At 48.7% G+C, this 21723-nt stretch overlaps 1 non-coding gene and 10 pseudogenes across 1 annotated transcript; all 11 read left to right on the top strand.

Moving 5' to 3' along the window:
* Positions 1–2924: 2924 nt before the first annotated feature.
* On the top strand, positions 2925–3044 carry LOC141269289 (5S ribosomal RNA; annotated as a pseudogene).
* A 942-nt stretch (positions 3045–3986) lies between these two features.
* On the top strand, positions 3987–4105 carry LOC141267690 (5S ribosomal RNA; annotated as a pseudogene).
* A 1754-nt stretch (positions 4106–5859) lies between these two features.
* On the top strand, positions 5860–5978 carry LOC141269179 (5S ribosomal RNA; annotated as a pseudogene).
* A 621-nt stretch (positions 5979–6599) lies between these two features.
* LOC141269828 (5S ribosomal RNA) lies at positions 6600–6714 on the top strand (annotated as a pseudogene).
* Positions 6715–7664: 950 nt separating this feature from the next.
* Positions 7665–7773, top strand: LOC141269070 (5S ribosomal RNA; annotated as a pseudogene).
* Positions 7774–13372: 5599 nt separating this feature from the next.
* LOC141267851 (5S ribosomal RNA) lies at positions 13373–13492 on the top strand (annotated as a pseudogene).
* A 943-nt stretch (positions 13493–14435) lies between these two features.
* LOC141269514 (5S ribosomal RNA) lies at positions 14436–14554 on the top strand (annotated as a pseudogene).
* A 620-nt stretch (positions 14555–15174) lies between these two features.
* LOC141269128 (5S ribosomal RNA) lies at positions 15175–15294 on the top strand (annotated as a pseudogene).
* A 942-nt stretch (positions 15295–16236) lies between these two features.
* LOC141267054 (5S ribosomal RNA) lies at positions 16237–16355 on the top strand. The gene has a single exon (XR_012321072.1). It is a non-coding gene; the product is annotated as a 5S ribosomal RNA (ribosomal RNA).
* A 1671-nt stretch (positions 16356–18026) lies between these two features.
* LOC141267353 (5S ribosomal RNA) lies at positions 18027–18145 on the top strand (annotated as a pseudogene).
* Positions 18146–18766: 621 nt separating this feature from the next.
* LOC141269906 (5S ribosomal RNA) lies at positions 18767–18886 on the top strand (annotated as a pseudogene).
* Positions 18887–21723: the final 2837 nt, after the last annotated feature.

Here is a 21723-nt window from a genome sequence, read left to right as displayed (position 1 = left end):
TTCATATATATGTGACTGACATGTTTCTATCTATCTAATCTATGTGTGATGCTCTATTCTTTCTGTTGTAAATTGTCGGGTACCGGTGTATGCCGCTGATGAATTGCCGGCTTTTCATGTCATTCTACATTATTCTTAGTTGTTTTACTTCATGTAGAATTAACCTACAAGGAAAGAAAGGGTTTATTTTCATTCCGATATTTGTGTCCCATTGACTTGCATTGGTTTCCGGTATCGGAATCGGCGATATCCGATACTTTTTGGGTATCGGCCCGATCCAATCCGATACGATATTTCCTGATATCGGAAGGTATCGCTCAACACTACTTATAACATATATGAAATCTTCTGCGTATTTGATAGAGTTCACTATGGGGATGACTCAGTCTAGGAGAGTTTGATACTGGCTTTTGGTAAGATTTTACCTTTCCTGGTTTTATAAATTTAGCTTGATTTATTTTCTTTTCACGATTCTCATGTTTTCTAACAAAATCCAGCATCTGCGCACATTCAAATAATGATTTTTTTTGTGATGCCATAACTTGGGAAACTGAATTTAGGAATTTGAATTTTTGTACAAAAGTTGTTATCATATGTTGTACTTTTCCATTTTTGATGAGAGCTTTGTACAACCGTTCAAATATGGACATGAATGTATATGTACATTCCTTCCTACCAATCCTTAGTTTCTGCAGATCTTCTATGTTGGGAAAATCCTTTGTGACACAATAAATCAAATATCTTAATCTGTCCGAATCATTTTCCCATCCATTAGGAGAGTCATTTTCACAGGGCATTAAATGTAAACGTCTGGACAATGTCACAGGAATCCATATTTTAAATAATTGATTCCTCTCCTCATTGGATAAATCAAACTTATCAGAGAAGCTCTCAAATGTCTCTGAATTTCTACAGGCATGGATTTTGACATCATATTTTGGCATGATTTTGTATAATTTCAGCTAATTTTTCCTCATTTTAATTTGGAGTTGAGCCTGGGTAATTCCAGAATTCTCTGATATTTTTAGTGGCTCTTGTACGTCCGTTCCTCCTACGTCACTCACGTCTCCTCCCACATCACCTAGTATATCGGTTTCTCGTATGTCAGTCATGTCTCCTCCCATGTCAGGTTTCTGTATGTCCGTCTCTTGGTCAGACCCAAGGTCACCTTCAGTTACAGACACGTGTCTTACTTCTTGTTCATTTTCCACATTACAGTCAGAATCAGTATCACCGTCTGACACTTCTACACTATTTTCCTGCTTAGAAATCTCTAACACAAGACTATGAAAAAAATCTACCAAATGTAGAATATTTCTCAATTTCTGTTTGTCTCTATTTACCAATTTAGAAGTTAACTGTAAATTTTGCAATTCACATTCTTTGTATAAACTGAGCCACAAAACTTCTATGTCATCTCCTACATTAACTTTGAAATTAATATTACTTTGTTTAGCAAAACAAGAAATTATATCCATATTTTGCTTACCTTAAGATTCCTTGGCTTCTCTTTATCAGCACGTCCTGTCTTCAGTTCGTCTGATTCTCTTCCTGTGTGATTCTGTTCCTTGTTAGTACCTCTGCTTCCTGTCTTTCCTCAGTCTGTAGGTCCTTTCTGCTTCTCGTGACAAACTAGTGAATTTACTGACACGTGAACAACAGCTGTTCAGCTCGTCAGGACTCCCCCCCTGTTCACGGAAGAAATTCACTTACTTAATTTATAAAACAAAAAAACAGGACTGGCTGGCTCACCATTGTAAAATAATATTCTTCCTGTATTATTTTTTTCTACTGAGGACTTCTCAAAGTATCAATATCACGATATTCTTATAAAAAAATGTATCTATTTATTCTTGGATTGTCCATTAAAAAGAATCAGATTGCAGCAGGTACATACAATAATTAGTTATAAAGTAATTGTCCATTTGTCCATAATTAGCTTAATTGTTGAGATTCACCCATCTTTCCTTGGATCCTGGCTGATAAATCATGAATTTGTCCAGCATGTGTCCAGGCCTACATGTCATCTGCTTCTCAGCATGAAGATTCTGTGTCTTGTGGGGAGGGCAGAGCAAGAGAGCCCCCCCTTTATGTACCATGGGCTTTTATAGCCAGTCGTATGGACACCTGTTCTACATATGGTAGTGAACCAAAAATACACACACAAATAGCGCATGTCAACTAGACACGATGGCTGAGGCATAGAACTCAGAAAAATGATTATCGATTAACATTCCAAATGAATTTTCATAATTAACCATTTAACAGAGACCGCCTGGGAATGCCAGGTGCTGTAGGCTTTTGCTTTTTCCTTCCTTCCACCAGCAGGGGGCACTCTCTTCTATGCCTTTTTTTCATTCCCTTTCACAAGTGCACACATTCATTCTCTTTTCTTTTTTTCATTTGCTTTCTCTCTTGCGCTATTTCATTTCTGCAAAATTCCAGCATCCTTCTGATCACCGTGGGCCTCCAGCATTGTTGCTTATTAACTTTTAATACTAGGCTCCTTTTCACCAGGACCAGCGGCGTCTCCCGGGTGGCTGGAGGCAACCACCGGTAACCCCAAGCAGAAGACCTTTGCAGGCAACACGACCCTCCCCCCTGAAGAGCAGCTCAAAGTCACTGGCAACCATCTCACCCTCTTCCTTCATTCACCCCTGAACGTCTCGCTCCGCCCCCAAGTTACGGGTCCAGCTTGCTCTTTCTGTCACATTACCGCGATGAAGGGTTTAGCCTGCAGGAGACCCTGCGCCGAGCCATTTTTGAAGACACCTGATGGGGCGGGTGAATCACAGTTAAATAAACCACACCTGTAGGGACGGCACAGACTTTGCATGGACCCTTCGGAGCCCGCCCCGTCACGGCCAGATTGCTCGCCACCAAGCGATCCTGAGAAAGGCTGGCCAGGCGATGGATCGAGCAGCGTCTACTTGCCATACCACCTTGGATACGCCCGATCTCATCTGATCTCGGAACCAAAGCAGGGCTGGGCTCAGACAGAACTTGGATGGGAGACCTCCTGGGAACACTGGGTGCTGTAGACCATTTTGATGACGTTTTGCCCTACTGCCCAGCTCGGCTAGCATGGAACGGCGCCTTGCCGGACACCGACCTTAAGTAACTTAGATGATGGAAGCCCCAAGGTCTCTGAGCCAGTTGGCAGCTAAGTACGCTACCCCGCCGCCCTTCACGCAGGCCTGACACCGAGCTCCTTGCCACGGCTAGGAGTGCTTATTGACTCCGCAGCTCGCCGTGTGGAAATGATGGCGTTAAAAGCACCCGGGGCCGTGAAGGGGCCAGGCTTTCAGCAGGTGCCCAGGTAAGGTTTTGGATGCCGGCCGCCTAGCGAGGGCCAGCAGAAGTAACATGCTTCTCTGCAAAGAAGCTTGTGTAACCAAGCCAGACGGCTGACAAAGAGCTAACCTCAGTGCAAGGAAGGCAAGGAAGGTGCGGAAGGAATTGGGGAGGGGGGGGTGATTCCTGCTAGGGCCCTGAAATCATAAAACAGGCAGGAGAGTCTGACGCATGGTGACGGAGAGATTGTAGAGGCAGATAGGGGGTGTTGTCACGTGCGAGCACGTGTGCATGCTGGCTTGTGTGTGAGAGTGCGGTTCCTAGGTGTGGCGCGCTGCAGACAGTCAAAGGGATTGTTCCCTTTCATTAAAAGTTAATCCCCGGCTGCAGGCTATTAGAAAGCAACTAACCGCGCTCTACTCACCCTACCCGGGTCTACCGGTGAGTCTCGCCTCTGCTCCCGGCCTGTGGCATTGGCCGTCAAGCCGACGTTCCGTCGACAGCACTGCAGCCGATCAGTGAGCTCAGCGGCTCTGAGTGGGGTCTTCTGTCTACAAGACCTTTTAAGGAAGCCAGCAAAAAAATTGAAGAGATGGGAAAGCACAAAAGGACCTGGTCTTGCTGAACACTGGAAAGGGCATCCGGCAGCCAGACTTCAAAGTAGAAAAGCAGCAAGTGAGAGGCTTGTCTCTGCCTACGGCCACACCACCCTAAACACGCCCAATCTTGTCTGATCTTGGAAGCTAAGCAGGGTCGGGCCTGGTTAGTACTTGGATGGGAGACCACCTGGGAATACCATGTGCTGTAGATTTTTGCTTTTTCCTTCCATCCACCAGCAGGGGGCACTCTCTTCTATGCCTTTTTTCCATTCCCTTTCACAAGTGCACACATTCATTCTCTTTTCTTTTTTTCATTTGCTTTCTCTCTTGCGCTATTTCATCTCTGCAAAATACCAGCATCCTTCTGATCACCGTGGGCGTCCAGCATTGTTGCTTATTTACTTTTAATACTAGGCTCCTTTCACCAGGACCAGCATCTCCCGGGTGGCTGGAGGCAACCACCGGTAACCCCAAGCAGAAGACCTTTGCAGGCAACACGACCCTCCCCCCTGAAGAGCAGCTCAAAGTCACTGGCAACCATCTCACCCTCTTCCTTCATTCACCCCTGGACGTCTCACTCCGCCCCCAAGTTACGGGTCCAGCTTGCTCTTTCTGTCACATTACCGCGATGAAGGGTTTAGCCTGCAGGAGACCCTGCGCTGAGACATTTTTGAAGACACCTGATGCGGCGGGTGAATCACTGCTAAACAAACCACACCTGTAGGGACGGCACAGACTTTGCATGGACCCTTCGGAGCCCGCACCGTCACGGCCAGATTGCTCGCCATCAAGCGAACCTGAGAAAGGCTGGCCGGGTGATGGATCGAGCAGCGTCTACTGGCCATACCATCTTGGATACGCCCGATCTCGTCTGATCTCGGAAGCAAAGCAGGGCTGGGCACAGACAGTACTTGGATGGGGGAACACCGGGTGCTGTAGACCATTTTGATGACGTTTTGCCCTACTGCCCAGCTCGGCTAGCATGGAACGGCGCCTTGCCAGACACAAACCTTAAGTAACTTAGATGATGGCAGCACCAAGGCCTCTGAGCCAGTTGGCAGCTAAGTACGCTACCCCGCCGCCTTCACGCAGGCCTGACACCGAGCTCCTTGCCACGGCTAGGAGTGCTTATTGACTCCGCAGCTCGCCGTGTGGAAATGATGGCGTTAAAAGCACCCGGGGCCGTGAAGGGGCCAGGCTTTCAGCAGGTGCCCAGGGAAGGTTTTGGATGCCGGCCGCCTAGCGAGGTCCAGCAGAAGTAACATGTTGCTCTGCAAAGAAGCTTGTGTAACCAAGCCAGACGGCTGACAAAGAGCTAACCTCAGTGCAAGGAAGGCAAGGAAGGTGCGGAAGGAATTGGGGAGGGGGGGGGTGATTCCTGCTAGGGCCCTGAAATCATAAAACAGTCAGGAGAGTCTGACGCATGGTGACGGAGAGGTTGTAGGGGCAGATAGGGGGTGTTGTCACGTGCGAGCACGTGTGCATGCTGGCTTGTGTGTGAGAGTGCGCTTCCTAGGTGTGGCGCGCTGCAGACAGTCAAAGGGATTGTTCCCTTTCATTAAAAGTTAATCCCCGGCTGCAGGCTATTAGAAAGCAACTAACCGCGCTCTACTTACCCTACCCAGGTCTACCGGTTAATCTCGCCTCTGCTCCCGGCCTGTGGCATTGGCTGTGAAGCTGACGTTCCGTCGACAGCGCTGCAGCCGATCAGTGAGCTCAGCGGCTCTGAGTGGGGCCTTCTGTCTACAAGACCTTTTAAGGAAGCCAGCAAAAAATTTGAAGAGAAGGGAAAGCACAAAAAGACCTGGTCTTGCTGAGCCCTGGAAAGGGCAGCCGGCAGCCAGACTTCAAAGTAGAAAAGCAGCAAGTGAGAGGCTTGTCTGTGCCTTCAAAGTAGAAAAGCAGCAAGTAAGAGGCTTGTCTGCGCCTTCAAAGTAGAAAAGCAGCAAGTGAGAGGCTTGTGTGTGCCTACGGCCAAACCACTCTGTACACGCCCAACCTTGTCTAATCTTGGAAGCTAAGCAGGGTTGGGCCTGGTTAGTACTTGGATGGGAGACTGCCTGGGAATGCCAGGTGCTCTAGGCTTTTGCTTTTTCTTTCCTTCCACCAGCAGGGGGCACTCTCTTCTATGCCTTTTTTCCATTCCATTTCAAAAGTGCACACATTCATTCTCTTTTCTTTTTTTCATTTGCTTTCTCTCTTGCGCTATTTCATCTCTGCAAAATACCAGCATCCTTCTGATCACCGTGGGCCTCCAGCATTGTTGCTTATTTACTTTTAATACTAGGCTCCTTTTCACCAGGACCAGCGTCTCCCGCGTGGCTGGAGGCAACCACCGGTAACCCCAAGCAGAAGACCTTTGCAGGCAACACGACCCTCCCCCCTGAAGAGCAGCTCAAAGTCACTGGCAACCATCTCACCCTCTTCCTTCATTCACCTCTGGACGTCTCTCTCAGCCCCCAAGTTACGGGTCCAGCTTGCTCTTTCTGTCACATTACCGCGATGAAGGGTTTAGCCTGCAGGAGACCCTGCGCTGAGACATTTTTGAAGACACCTGATGCGGCGGGTGAATCACTGCTAAACAAACCACACCTGTATGGACGGCACAGCCTTTGCATGGACCCTTCGGAGCCTGCCCCGTCACGGCCAGATTGCTCGCCAACAAGCGATCCTGAGAAAGGCTGACCGGGCGATGAATCGAGCAGCGTCTACTGGCCATACCACCTTGGATACGCCCGATCTCGTCTGATCTCGGATGCAGGGCTGGGCTCGGACAGTACTTGGATGGGAGACCTCGTGGGAACACCGGGTGCTGTAGACTATTTTGATGACGTTTTGCCCTACTACCCAGCTCGGCTAGCATGGAACGGCGCCTTGCCGGACACCGACCTTAAGTAACTTAGATGATGGAAGCCCCAAGGCCTCTGAGCCAGTTGGCAGCTAAGTACGCTACCCCGCCGCCTTCACGCAGGCCTGACACCGAGCTCCTTGCCACGGCTAGGAGTGCTTATTGACTCCGCAGCTCGCCGTGTGGAAATGATGGCGTTAAAAGCACCCGGGGCCGTGAAGGGGCCAGGCTTTCAGCAGGTGCCCAGGGAAGGTTTTGGATGCCGGCCGCCTAGCGAGGGCCAGCAGAAGTAACATGTTTCTCTGCAAAGAAGCTTGTGTAACCAAGCCAGACGGCTGACAAAGAGCTAACCTCAGTGCAAGGAAGGCAAGGAAGGTGAGGAAGGAATTGGGGAGGGGGGGTTGTGATTCCTGCTAGGGCCCTGAAATCATAAAACAGGCAGGAGAGTCTGACGCATGGTGACGGAGAGGTTGTAGGGGCAGATAGGGGGTGTTGTCACGTGCGAGCACGTGTGCATGCTGGCTTGTGTGTGAGAGTGCGCTTCCTAGGTGTGGCGCGCTGCAGACAGTCAAAGGGATTGTTCCCTTTCATTAACAGTTAATCCCCGGCTGCAGGCTATTAGAAAGCAACTAACCACGCTCTACTCAACCTACCCGGGTCTACTGGTGAGTCTCGCCTCTGCTCCCGGCCTGTGGCATTGGCCGTGAAGCTGACGTTCCATCGACAGCGCTGCAGCCGATCAGTGAACTCAGCGGCTCTCAGTGGGGCGTTCTGTCTACAAGACCTTTTAAGGAAACCAGCAAAAAAATTGAAGAGAAGGGAAAGCACAAAAGGACCTGGTCTTGCTGAACACTGGAAAGGGCAGCCGGCAGCCGGCAGCCAGACTTCAAAGTAGAAAAGCAGCAAGTGAGAGGCTTGTCTCTGCCTACGGCCACACCACCCTGAACGTGCCCGATCTCAGAAGTTAAGCAGGGTTGGGCCTGGTTAGTACTTGGATGGGAGACCGCCTGGTAATACCAGGTGTTGTAGGCTTTTGCTTTTTCTTTCCTTCCACCAGCAGGTCGCACTCTCTTCTGTGCCTTTTTTCTATTCCCTTTCACAAGTGCACACATTCATTCTCTTTTCTTTTTTTCATTTGCTTTCTCTCTTGCGCTATTTCATCTCTGCAAAATACCAGCATCCTTCTGTTCACCGTGGGCCTCCAGCATTGTTGCTTCTTTACTTTTAATACTAGGCTGCTTTTCACCAGGACCAGCATCTCCCGCGTGGCTGGAGGCAACCACCGGTATCCCCAAGCAGAAGACCTTTGCAGGCAACACGACCCTCCCCCCTGAAGAGCAGCTCAAAGTCACTGGCAACCATCTCACCCTCTTCCTTCATTCACCCCTGGACGTCTCGCTCCGCCCCCAAGTTACGGGTCCAGCTTGCTCTTTCTGTCACATTACCGCGATGAAGGGTTTAGCCTGCAGGAGACCCTGCGCCGAGACATTTTTGAAGACACCTGATGCGGCGGGTGAATCACTGCAAAACAAACCACACCTGTAGGGACGGCACAGCCTTTGCATGGACCCTTCGGAGCCCGCCCCGTCACGGCCAGATTGCTCGCCACCAAGCGTGTTACAACTCTCCTGTTAGGTTTTTTTTATTTTGCTGGTCACATGACCATTTTGCCTATTTTATCCGGCTCCGCCCTCCTGGCTTTGCTGGACTTCATTTGTATTTACTACTGTTGAGCTAGCTTGTTGCTCTGTTGCCGTTCTCTGTTAGTTTTGCTAGGTCTTCTGACCCCTATGCCTTTTTGTTGTGTGTTTGTCTTTGACTGCTACTATTTCTGCTAGGAGGTGTCCAACTTTTCCCAGTCCCTAGATCTTGTAGGGATCCCTCCCTCACATCTATAGGTCTGCGTTCAGACTAGCCGAGGACTTTAGCGGGTCTGATCGCAGGATCAGGTTCCCCGTTACGTCGTAGGGATCTAGTTTAGTTCTATTGTAGGGATAGATCTCCTTTCTTTCCTAAGTCTCTGTAGCAGATCATAACAGTAATTCCAGCCATAAAAAAAAAAAATTTCTCTAAGAAAAGACCTCCAGTTTTCCATCATGGTCTCGGTGCAAGATTTGGCTCAACGCTTGCAGGGACTCTCTCTGGAGGTGACCAAGCTCCAACAACACGTGAGTAGCTGTTCTGGAGCGCATTTTTTGGAGCCTAAGGTATGTCTGCCTGGTCTATTTTTTGGCAAACAACAAGATTTTTTTTCTTTTAAAAATGCTTGTCTATTATATTTTCGTTTGAGACCCGGATCCTCTGGTGATGAATCACAGCGCATAGGGATCATAATGTCACTTTTGCGCAAAGATCTTCAGGGATGGGCCTTCTCTCTCCAACCTAGTGATCCGTGCTTTAGATCAGTGGATAGTTTTTTTTCTGCTTTGGGTTTGTTGTACGATGATCCTGATCGTGTCTCATCTGCTGAGTCTGAATTAAGACGTTGGAGGCAGGGATCAGGTAATGTGGAAAAATATTGTTCTCACTTCCGTCGGTGGTCTGCCCAGGTGGGGTGGAACGATTCTGCTCTGAAAAGCTTGTTTCTTGCAGGGCTATGTGAAAGGGTAAAGGATTTACTGATTGCTTATCCCACACCTGGAAACTTGCAGGAGGCAATGCAATTAGCTATACGGGTGGACAGGAGACTGCGTGAAAGGGTTAATGAGAGCAAATCCTCTGCTATGTCAGCTTCGAGTCCTGAGAGGTTCTGTGCTGACAATGGAGAGCCGATGGCACCCCGCTCTCAGGAAAAAGACCGCCGACTTTCTGAAGGCTTGTGTTTCTATTGCGGAAATTCGGGTCATTTTATTAAGAGCTGTGTGCTTCGTAAGAAGAAAGAAAAAAAAATGGTCAGTCATGCTCGTATTGCCTGTTTAAATTCTAAGGGAGTATTCCTATCTGCCACTACTGCTGCTCAGGATGAATTAATTGAGTTTTGGGTATTTGTGGATTGTGGATCTACTCTGAATGTGATTGATGGGGGATTCTTGGAAAAACTTAGATTAGAACCTAAAACTTTGTCATCCCCTATTGCTGTGGTTTCTGTCGATGGCTCTCCCTTGAAGAGTGTTACTCACAAGGTCTGTGAATTTCCCCTCACTATTAATGGTATTCATCAAGAGAATTTGGATTTGGTGGTATTGGATAATTTGCCTTCTCCAGTAATATTGGGGTTACCCTGGTTAAAATTGCACAATCCTGTACTGGATTGGTCTACCAATGAAATTAAGTCCTGGAGCCCTAAGTGTTATGACAAGTGTTGTAACGGGTGCATTGCTGCTGTGGATAGAGGGGAATTGCCTGTACCTATTCAGGATTTTTGGAGAGTTTTTTCTGAGGAGGAGTCGCAGGTTTTGCCTCCCCATAGAGACTATGATTGTACCATTGAATTTGTCCCTGGCGCGACTCTTCCTAAGAGTCGTTTATTTAATCTTACTATTCCTGAAAGAAAGGCTTTGGAAGAATACATACAGACAAGCTTGGCCGCCGGTTACATTAGGCCTTCCAAGTCTCCTGTAGCTGTTGGATTTTTTTTTGTAAAAAAAAAAGATGGCGGTTTACGTCCTTGTCTGGACTTTCGTGAGATTAATAAAATTACTGTACGCAATCCTTACCTACTGCCATTGATTCCTGATTTATTTAACCAGTTAGTGGGGGCCAAGTGGTTCTCTAAAATTGATCTCCGGGGGGCATACAATTTGTTGCGCATGAAGGAGGGTGATGAATGGAAGACTGCTTTTAACACTCCTGTGGGTCATTTTGAGAATCTGGTTATGCCTTTTGGTCTCACCAATGCTCCAGCATTTTTTCAGAATCTTATTAATGATATCCTTAGACCTTTAATCGGCAAAAATGTGGTTGTGTATTTGGATGACATTTTGATTTATTTCGCCGGATCTGGAGTCTCATTGGCGGAGCGTACGTGAGGTATTACAGTTATTAATGGACAATTCGCTTTTTGCTAAGCTGGAGAAATGTGAGTTCGCTGTACAGAGAATTAGTTTTTTGGGCTACATTATCTCCAGTGAAGGTTTTGAGATGGACCCGGTTAAAGTTCAAGCTGTGCAGGAATGGCCTAGGCCTATTGATTTGAAATCGATACAGAGGTTTTTGGGTTTCGCCAATTATTACAGAAAATTCATAAAAAAGTTTTCTATTATTGTCAAACCGCTGACCGATCTCACCAGGAAAGGTGCTAATGTGGTTCAGTGGACTTCTGAGGCTATTGAAGCTTTTGTGTTTCTAAAGGAGAGGTTCACCTCTGCTCCCATCCTTATGCAGCCTGATGTGACTAAGCCGTTTTTGGTTGAGGTTGATGCTTCTTCGGTGGGGGTTGGTGCGGTGTTGTCTCAGGAAAACAAGGATGGAGTACATCCCTGTGCCTTTTTTTCAAAAAAATTTTCCGAGACTGAACTTAATTACGATATTGATAATCGGGAATTGCTGGCGATTAAACTCGCATTTGAACACTGGCGTCATCTCTTGGAAGGTGCTGAATTTCCCATTCAGGTTTTCACTGATCATAAAAATCTGATCTATCTTGATGCTGCCAAGCGCTTGAATGCCCGTCAGGCTAGGTGGGCACTTTTTTTCTCGCGGTTTAATTTTTCCGTTACTTACATCCCGGGTACCAAGAATGTTAAAGCGGATGCTTTGTCTCGCAGCTTTTCTCCCATGGTCGGTGTTGAGGAGGAAGAGGAGACCATTTTACAAGAAGGTGTTGTGATTGCTGCTTTGGACTCCGTTTTGGAGGATGAGATTCTTAAAGCACAGGAGAATGCCCCATCTAACACTCCCCATGGGAGGTTGTTTGTGCCTAGGACCTTTAGGAGAGATTTGTTTGTTGAGTGTCATGAGTCTCGGTTGGCAGGTCATCCAGGAATTTCTGAGACCAAGAGACTTGTGGGTCGCAGTTTTTGGTGGCCTGGATGGCAGAAGGAAGTCATTAAGTGGGTGCGCCAATGTACTGTGTGTGCAAGATCCAAGTCTTCGCATGCTCCTTCTGCGGGGTTGCTTTGCCCTCTGGAGGTTCCTAGTGCACCTTGGACACATCTGGCTATGGACTTTATTACTGACCTTCCTCCCTCTGAAGGTTTCACGGTCATCTGGGTGGTCGTGGACCGTTTTAGCAAGATGTGTCACTTGGTTCCCTTCATCAAACTGCCTTGCGCTAAGACACTCGCTAAGGCCTTTGTCAAGGAGATTGTCAGACTACATGGTGTTCCTACTGACATTATTTTTGATAGGGGACCTCAGTTCGTGGCTCGTTTTTGGCGTGCCTTTTGTGACAGGTTGGGAGTTCATTTGTCGTTTTCATCCGGATATCATCCTGAGTCTAATGGCCAGACAGAAAGGAAGAACCAGGATGTTGAGCAGTTCTTGCGTTGTTTTGGGGCAGACAATCAAGAGGGGTGGTCTGAGTTTCTGCCACTTGCTGAATTTGCTCTTAACAACCATACATCCTCTTCTGCTGGGTGTTCGCCTTTTTTTTGTTGTTCTGGGAGACATCCGTCTTTTGGGTCATTTTCCAAATTGGTTTCGGCTGTGCCTGAGGAGGAGAGTTTTTCCGGTGATTTGGAGAGAGTTTGGACGGATGTGCGTGGTAATCTTCAGGAGGCTAACAAAAAATCTAAGAGGTACTTTGATAGGAAACGGCAAGAGATTTTGTTTGCGGTTGGTGACATGGTTTGGTTGTCCTCTAAGAATCTGCGATTGAGGATTCCTTCTAAAAAATTGGGTCCCAAGTTCGTAGGGCCCTTTAAGGTACTTCAGATAGTTAACCAATCTGCTGTTAGGCTGGAGGTTCCTACGTCCTGGAGGATTAATCCGGTGTTTCATGTTTCTCTGTTGAAAAAAGCTGATGTGTCGGATGGTGACGCCTCTGCCACTGTTCCTCCGGTGGTGGAGGACGGGGAATATGAAATTTCCCGCATCCTAAATTCTAGACGGTATAGAGGGAGTTTGCAGTATCTCGTCGCTTGGAAGGGTTTCGGACCTGAGGATAACTCATGGGTGAGAGCAGATTATGTTTCTGCCCCCAGACTTGTCCGAGCGTTTCACCGGAGGTTTCCTGGTAAGCCTGGGCCTAGGGGATCCGGAGGATCGTCTTAGAAGAGGGGGTACTGTTACAACTCTCCTGTTAGGTTTTTTTTAGTTTGCTGGTCACATGACCATTTTGCCTATTTAATCCGGCTCCACACACCTGGCTTTGCTGGACTTCATTTGTATTTACTACTGTTGAGCTAGCTTGTTGCTCTGTTGCCGTTCTCTGTTAGTTTTGCTAGGTCTTCTGACCCCTATGCCTTTTTGTTGTGTGTTTGTCTTTGACTGCTACTATTTCTGCTAGGAGGTGTCCAACTTTTCCCAGTCCCTAGATCTTGTAGGGATCCCTCCCTCACATCTATAGGTCTGCGTTCAGACTAGCCGAGGACTTTAGCGGGTCTGATCGCAGGATAAGGTTCCCCGTTACATCGTAGGGATCTAGCTTAGTTCTATTGTAGGGATAGATCTCCTTTCTTTCCTTAGTCTCTGTAGCAGATCATAACAAAGCGATCCTGAGAAAGGCTAGCCGGGCGATGGATCGAGCAGCGTCAACTGGCCATACCACCTTGGATGCGCCTGATCTCGTCTGATCTCGGAAGCAAAGCAGGGCTGGGCTCGAACAGTACTTGGATGGGATACCTCCTGGGAACACCGGGTGCTGTAGACCATTTTGATGACGTTTTGCCCTACTGCCCAGCTCAGCTAGCATGGAACGGCTCCTTGCCGGACACCGACCTTAAGTAACTTAGATGATGGAAGCCCCAAGGCCTCAGAGCCAGTTGGCAGCTAAGTACGCTACCCCGCCGCCTTCACGCAGGCCTGACACCGAGCTCCTTGCCACGGCTAGGAGTGCTTATTGACTCCGCAGCTCGCCGTGTGGAAATTATGGCGTTAAAAGCACCCGGGGCCGTGAAGGGGCCAGGCTTTCAGCAGGTGCCCAGGTAAGGTTTTGGATGCCGGCCGCCTAGCGAGGGTCAGCAGAAGTAACATGTTTCTCTGCAAAGAAGCTTGTGTAACCAAGCCAGACGGCTGACAAAGAGCTAACCTCAGTGCAAGGAAGGCAAGGAAGGTGCGGAAGGAATTGGGGAGGGAGGGTGGTGATTCCTGCTAGGGCCCTGAAATCATAAAACAGGCAGGAGAGTCTAACGCATGGTGACGGAGAGGTTGTAGGGGCAGATAGGGGGTGTTGTCACGTGCGAGCACGTGTGCATGCTGGCTTGTGTGTGAGAGTGCGCTTCTTAGGTGTTGCGCGCTGCAGACAGTCAAAGGGATTGTTCCCTTTCATTAAAAGTTAATCCCCGGCTGCAGGCTATTAGAAAGCAACTAACCGCACTCTACTCACCCTACCCGGGTCTACCGGTGAGTCTCGCCTCTGCTCCCGGCCTGTGGCATTGGCCGTGAAGCTGACGTTCCGTCGACAGCGCTGCAGCCGATCAGTGAGCTCAGCGGCTCTGAGTGGGGCGTTCTGTCTTCAAGACCTTTTAAGGAAGCCAGCAAAAATATTGAAGAGAAGGGAAAGCACAAAAGGACCTGGTCTTGCTGAGCACTGGAAAGGGCAGCCGGCAGCCAGACTTCAAAGTAGAAAAGCAGCAAGAGAGAGGCTTGTCTCCGCCTATGGCCACACCACCCTGAACATGCCCAATCTTGTCTAATCTTGAAAGCTAAGCAGAGTCAGGCCTGGTTAGTACTTGGATGGGATACCGCCTGGGAATGCCAGGTGCTGTAGGCTTTTGCTTTTTCCTTCCTTCCACCAGCAGGGGGCACTCTCTTCTATGCCTTTTTTCCATTCCCTTTCACAAGTGCACACATTCATTCTCTTTTCTTTTTTTCATTTGCTTTCTCTCTTGCGCTATTTCATCTCTGCAAAATACCAGCATCCTTCTGATCACCGTGGGCCTCCAGCATTGTTGCTTCTTAACTTTTAATCTAGGCTCCTTTTCACCAGAACCAGCGTCTCCCGTGTGGCTGGAGGCAACAACCGGTAACCCCAAGCAGAAGACCTTTGCAGGCAACACGACCCTCCCCCCTGAAGAGCAGCTCAAAGTCACTGGCAACCATCTCACCCTCTTCCTTCATTCACCCCTGGACGTCTCGCTCCGCGCCCAAGTTACGGGTCCAGCTTGCTCTTTCTGTCACATTACCACGATGAAGGGTTTAGCCTGCAGGAGACCCTGTGCCGAGCCATTTTTGAAGACACCTGATGTGGCGGGTGAATCACTGCTAAACAAACCACACCTGTAGGGACGGCACAGCCTTTGCATGGACCCTTCGGAGCCCGCCCCTTCACGGCCAGATTGCTCGCCACCAAGCGATCCTGAGAAAGGCTGGCCGGGCGATGGATCAAGCAGCGTCTACTGGCCATACCACCTTGGATGCGCCTGATCTCGTCTGATCTCGGAAGCAAAGCAGGGCTGGGCTCGGACAGTACTTGGATGTGATACCTCCTGGGAACACCGGGTTCTGTAGACCATTTTGATGACGTTTTGCCCTACTGCCCAGCTCGGCTAGCATGGAACGGCGCCTTGCCGGACACCGACCTTAAGTAACTTAGATGATGGAAGCCCCAAGGCCTCTGATCCAGGTGGCAGCTAAGTACGCTACCCCGCCGCCCTTCACGCAGGCCTGACACCGAGCTCCTTGCCACGGCTAGGAGTGCTTATTGACTCCGCAGCTCGCCGTGTGGAAATGATGGCGTTAAAAGCACCCGGGGCCGTGAAGGGGCCAGGCTTTCAGCAGGTGCCCAGGTAAGGTTTTGGATGCCGGCCGCCTAGCGAGGGCCAGCAGAAGTAACATGTTTCTCTGCAAAGAAGCTTGTGTAACCAAGCCAGACGGCTGACAAAGAGCTAACCTCAGTGCAAGGAAGGCAAGGAAGGTGCGGAAGGAATTGGGGAGGGGGGGGTGATTCCTGCTAGGGCCCTGAAATCATAAAACAGGCAGGAGAGTCTGACGCATGGTGACGGAGAGGTTGTAGGGGCAGATAGGGGGTGTTGTCACGTGCGAGCACGTGTGCATGCTGACTTGTGTGTGAGAGTGCGCTTCCTAGGTGTGGCGCGCTGCAGACAGTCCAAGGGATTGTTCCCTTTCATTAAAAGTTAATCCCCGGCTGCAGGCTATTAGAAAGCAACTAACCGCGCTCTACTCACCCTACCCGGGTCTACCGGTGAGTCTAGCCTCTGCTCCCAGCCTGTGGCATTGGCCGTGAACCTGACGTTCCGTCGACAGCGCTGCAGCCGATCAGTGAGCTCAGCGGCTCTGAGTGGGGCGTTGTGTCTACAAGACCTTTTAAGGAAGCCAGCAAAAAAATTGAAGAGAAGGGAAAGCACAAAAGGACCTGGTCTTGCTGAGCACTGGAAAGGGCAGCCGGCAGCCAGAAGTCAAAGTAGAAAAGCAGCAAGTGAGATGCTTGTATCTTCCTACGGCCACACCACCCTGAACATGCCTGATCTCGTCTGATCTTGGAAGCTAAGCAGGGTTGGGCCTGGTTAGTACTTGGATGGGAGACTGGCTGGGAATACCAGGTGCTGTAGGCTTTTGCTTTTTCTTTCCTTCCACCAGCAGGGGGCACTCTCTTCTATGCCTTTTTTCCATTCCCTTTCACAAGTGCACACATTCATTCTCTTTTATTTTTTTCATTTGCTTTCTCTCTTGCGCTATTTCATCTCTGCAAAATACCAGCATCCTTCTGATCACCGTGGGCCTCCAGCATTGTTGCTTCTTTACTTTTAATACTAGGCTCCTTTCACCAGGACCAGCGTCTCCCGGGTGGCTGGAGGCAACCACCGGTAACCCCAAGCAGAAGACCTTTGCAGGCAACACGACACTCCCCCCTGAAGAGCAGCTCAAAGTCACTGGCAACCATCTCACCCTCTTCCTTCATTCACCCCTGGACGTCTCACTCCGCCCCCAAGTTACGGGTCCAGCTTGCTCTTTCTGTCACATTACCGCGATGAAGGGTTTAGCCTGCAGGAGACCCTGCGCTGAAACATTTTTGAAGACACCTGATGCGGCGGGTGAATCACTACTAAACAAACCACACCTGTAGGGACGGCACAGACTTTGCATGGACCCTTCGGAACCCGCACCGTCACGGCCAGATTGCTCGCCATCAAGCGATCCTGAGAAAGGCTGGCCGGGTGATAGATCGAGCAGCGTCTACTGGCCGTACCATCTTGGATACGCCCGATCTCGTCTGATCTCGGAAGCAAAGCAGGGCTGGGCACAGACAGTACTTGGATGGGGGAACACCGGGTGCTGTAGTCCATTTTGATGACGTTTTGCCCTACTGCCCAGCTCGGCTAGCATGGAACGGCGCCTTGCCAGACACCGACCTTAAGTAACTTAGATGATGGCAGCACCAAGGCCTCTGAGCCAGTTGGCAGCTAAGTACGCTACCCCGCCGCCTTCACGCAGGCCTGACACCGAGCTCCTTGCCACGGCTAGGAGTGCTTATTGACTCCGCAGCTCGCCGTGTGGAAATGATGGCGTTAAAAGCACCCGGGGCCATGAAGGGGCCAGGCTTTCAGCAGGTGCCCAGGGAAGGTTTTGGATGCCGGCCGCCTAGCGAGGTCCAGCAGAAGTAACATGTTTCTCTGCAAAGAAGCTTGTGTAACCAAGCCAGACGGCTGACAAAGAGCTAACCTCAGTGCAAGTAAGGCAAGGAAGGTGCGGAAGGAATTGGGGAGGGGGGGGTGATTCCTGCTAGGGCCCTGAAATCATAAAACAGGCAGGAGAGTCTGACGCATGGTGACGGAGAGGTTGTAGGGGCAGATAGGGGGTGTTGTCACGTGCGAGCACGTGTGCATGCTGGCTTGTGTGTGAGAGTGCGCTTCCTAGGTGTGGCGCGCTGCAGACAGTCAAAGGGATTGTTCCCTTTCATTAAAAGTTAATCCCCGGCTGCAGTCTATTAGAAAGCAACTAACCGCGCTCTATTCACCCTACCCGGGTCTACCGGTGGGTCTCGCCTCTGCTCCCGGCCTGTGGCATTGGCCATGAAGCCGACGTTCCGTCGACAGCGCTGCAGCTGATCAGTGAGCTCAGCGGCTCTGAGTGGGGCGTTGTGTCTACAAGACCTTTTAAGGAAGCCAGCAAAAAAATTGAAGAGAAGGGAAAGCACAAAAGGACCTGGTCTTGCGGAGCACTGGAAAGGGCAGCCGGCAGCCAGACTTCAAAGTAGAAAAGCAGCAAGTGAGAGGCTTGTCTCTGCCTACGGCCACACCACCCTGAACATGCCCGATCTCATCTGATCTTGGAAGCTAAGCAGGGTTGGGCCTGGTTAGTACTTAGATGGGAGACTGCCTGGGAATACCAGTTGCAGTAGGCTTTTGCTTTTTCCTTCCTTCCACCTGTAGGGGGCACTCCCTTCTATGCCTTTTTTCCATTCCCTTTCACAAGTGCACACATTCATTCTCTTTTCTTTTTTTCATTTGCTTTCTCTCTTGCGCTATTTCATCTCTGCAAAATACCAACATCCTTCTGATCACCGTGGGCCTCCAGCATTGTTGCTTCTTTACTTTTAATACTAGGCTCCTTTTCACCAGGACCAGCGTCTCCCGTGTGGCTGGAGGCAACAACCGGTAACCCCAAGCAGAAGACCTTTGCAGGCAACACGACCCTCCCCCCTGAAGAGCAGCTCAAAGTCACTGGCAACCATCTCACCCTCTTCCTTCATTCACCCCTGGACGTCTTGCTCCGCCCCCAAGTTACGGGTCCAGCTTGCTCTTTCTGTCACATTACCGCGATGAAGGGTTTAGCCTGCAGGAGACCCTGCGACGAGCCATTTTTGAAGACACCTGATGCGGCGGGTGAATCACTGCTAAACAAACCACACCTGTAGGGACGGCACAGCCTTTGCATGGACCCTTCGGAGCCCGCACCGTCACGACCAGATTGCTCGCCATCAAGCGATCCTGAGAAAGGCTGGCCGGGCGATGGGTCAAGCAGCGCCTACTGGCCATCCCACCTTGGATACGCCCGATCTCGTCTGATCTCGGAAGCAAAGCAGGGCTGAGCTCAGGCATTACTTGGATGGGAGACCTCCTGGGAACAACAGGTGCTGTAGACCATTTTGATGACGTTTTGCCCTACTGCCCAGCTCGGTTAGCATGGAACGGCGCCTTGCCGGACGCCGACCTTAAGTAACTTAGATGATGGAAGCCCCAAGGCCTCTGAGCCAGTTGGCAGCTAAGTACGCTACCCCGCCGCCCTTCATGCAGGCCTGACACCGAGCTCTTTGTCACGGCTAGGAGTGCTTATTGACTCCGCAGCTCGCCGTGTGGAAATGATGGCGTAAAAAGCACCCGGGGCCGTGAAGGGGCCAGGCTTTCAGCAGGTGCCCAGGGAAGGCTTTGGATGCCGGCCGCCTAGCGAGGGCCAGCAGAAGTAACATGTTTCTCTGCAAAGAAGTTTTTGTAACCAAGCCAGACGGCTGACAAAGAGCTAACCTCAGTGCAAGGAAGGTGCGGAAGGAATTGGGGAGGGGAGGGGGTGGTTCCTGCTAGGGCCCTGAAATCATAAAACAGGCAGGAGAGACTGACGCATTGTGACGGAGAGGTTGTAGGGGCAGATAGGGGGTGTTGTCACGTGCGAGCACGTGTGCATTCTGGCTTGTGTGTGAGAGTGCGCTTCCTAGGTGTGGCGCGCTGCAGACAGTCAAAGGGATTGTTCCCTTTCATTAAAAGTTAATCCCCGGCTGCAGGCTATTAGAAAGCAACTAACCGCGCTCTACTCAACCTACCCGGGTCTACCGGTGAGTCTCGCCTCTGCTCCCGGCCTGTGGCATTGGCCGTGAAGCTGACGTTCCATCTACAGCGCTGCAGCCGATCAGTGAGCTCAGAGGCCCTGAGAGGGGCGTTGTGTCTCCAAGACCTTTTAAGGAAGCCAGCAAAAAAATTGAAGAGAAGGAAAAGCACAAAAGGACCTGGTCTTGCTGAGCACTGGAAAGGGCAGCCGGCAGCCAGACGTCAAAGTAGAAAAGCAGCAAGTGAGAGGCTTGTCTCTGCTTACGGCCACACCACCCTGAACATGCCCGATTTCATCTGATCTCAGAAGCTAAGTAGGGTTGGGCCTGGTTAGTACTTGGATGGGAGACTGTAAAATAATACTCTTCCTGTATTATTTTTTTCTACTGAGGACTTCTCAAAGTATCAATATCACGATATTCTTATAAAAAAATGTATCTACTTATTCTTGGATTGTCCATTAAAAAGAATCAGATTGCAGCAGGTACATACAATAATTAGTTATAAAGTAATTGTTCATTTGTCCATAATTAGCTTAATTGTTTAATTGTTGAGATTCACCCATCTTTCCTTGGATCCTGGCTGGTAAATCATGTCTTTGTCCAGCATGTGTCCAGGCCTACATGTTATCTGCTTCTCAGCATGAAGATTCTGTGTCTTGTGGGGTGGGCAGAGCAAGAGAGCCCCCCCTTTCTGTACCATGGGCTTTTATAGCCAGTCGTATGGACACCTGTTCTACATATGGTAGTGAACCAAAAATACACACACAAATAGCGCAGGTCAACTAGACACGATGGCTGAGGCATAGAACTCAGAAAAATGATTATCGATTAACATTCCAAATGAATTTCCATAATTAACCATTTAACATTTCCCCCTTTTTGAGAATAAAAGGACTTTAACTGAAATATCTCAAAAGAAGATACATTCATCAATCATTTTTTCTTTCCTTCTTCCTTGGAAATATCATTAAATTTCCATTATAATAATAATAATAGTAATAATAGTATCAATATCGGATTATTGTTATATAATGATGTGAATTCATGTTATGGTAAGCCGTGACTAATATTCATTTAACATGTATAATTATACTTCCCTATATCTAAATTGAAGCAATCGTGGGTTCAATCGTCATCATCTGATGTCATCGGGTCGTCGTCTCGTCTTCTTCTTTGTTCTTTTATAACACAGTCTTTAGATGAAAACTCCTTTGAAATAAATTACAGCATGTAGATATTGTACAGTCCATAATTGTGCTCATTATTGTTCAGTCCATAAACTGTACTCTTTATTAGAAAGATCATGTGTGTCAGTTGATAAGAAAACAAAGTCCATGGATGAAATGTAGCTTTAATATCTGTGCAGTGTCACCTGGACTTACGTTGGATCGTCTTTGGAATCTTCCGTGTGTCCGCACTGGTCTCGTGTCACTTTTGGAACAGATGTGACGTCTTTGGTCAGTAAAGCAAGGGTTAACTTGCCACTTTCCTGCTTTATATAGCACCATAACCAGTACTCAGTCCTTTATATACAGGACACATATGCCAGGTATTACCTGTTCACCAGCTTTCATTGAAGCGTTGCAGGTGATAAGAAACCACTGGAACGTGATGAAACTTGAACACAACACAGTACATATAGGATCATCGTCCTCTGCCGTCCTGGTGATCAGTGGTGTGAATTGTATTGTATGTAATGGACACAGTCTATTATAACACTCAGCATTCACACCTGTTACCTTCTGAGACGTCCGGATATCAGTTGCTTCTTCTTGTAACTTTTGAGAATCTCTTTGATTTATAAAAATTAAGAGTCTTTATTAAGATAGAATTCATAATTGCGATGTCTTGATTGAAGTCTTCATTCCCTAATCTGATACCAAATCTGGCAGTTTTTCCTAACCTATAATATCACAGCGTACCATAGCAATCAGTAATATCCATCTAATTATTATCAAAATATTAAAATAAATTATGTTTGGAATAATAAACAATAATAGATAATAATTCATTATCAATCACGTTCTCCACATGATAGAACATTTTTATGTCATAGGTGTAATTACCTTTTCCAACCCATAGGTGTCAGTGTATTTTGAAAAAACAAGTTTTTATATCTTTATTAAACCAATAATATCAAAGAATGCATACTCCTGAAC

The sequence above is a fragment of the Phyllobates terribilis genome, unplaced genomic scaffold (assembly GCF_046119375.1).
Source record: "Phyllobates terribilis strain yellow unplaced genomic scaffold, ASM4611937v1 Scaffold_4__5_contigs__length_816908805, whole genome shotgun sequence".
Lineage (NCBI taxonomy): Eukaryota > Metazoa > Chordata > Amphibia > Anura > Dendrobatidae > Phyllobates > Phyllobates terribilis.
Note: the sequence above shows the minus strand (reverse complement) of the source record. Positions and strands in the feature narration are given on the sequence as shown.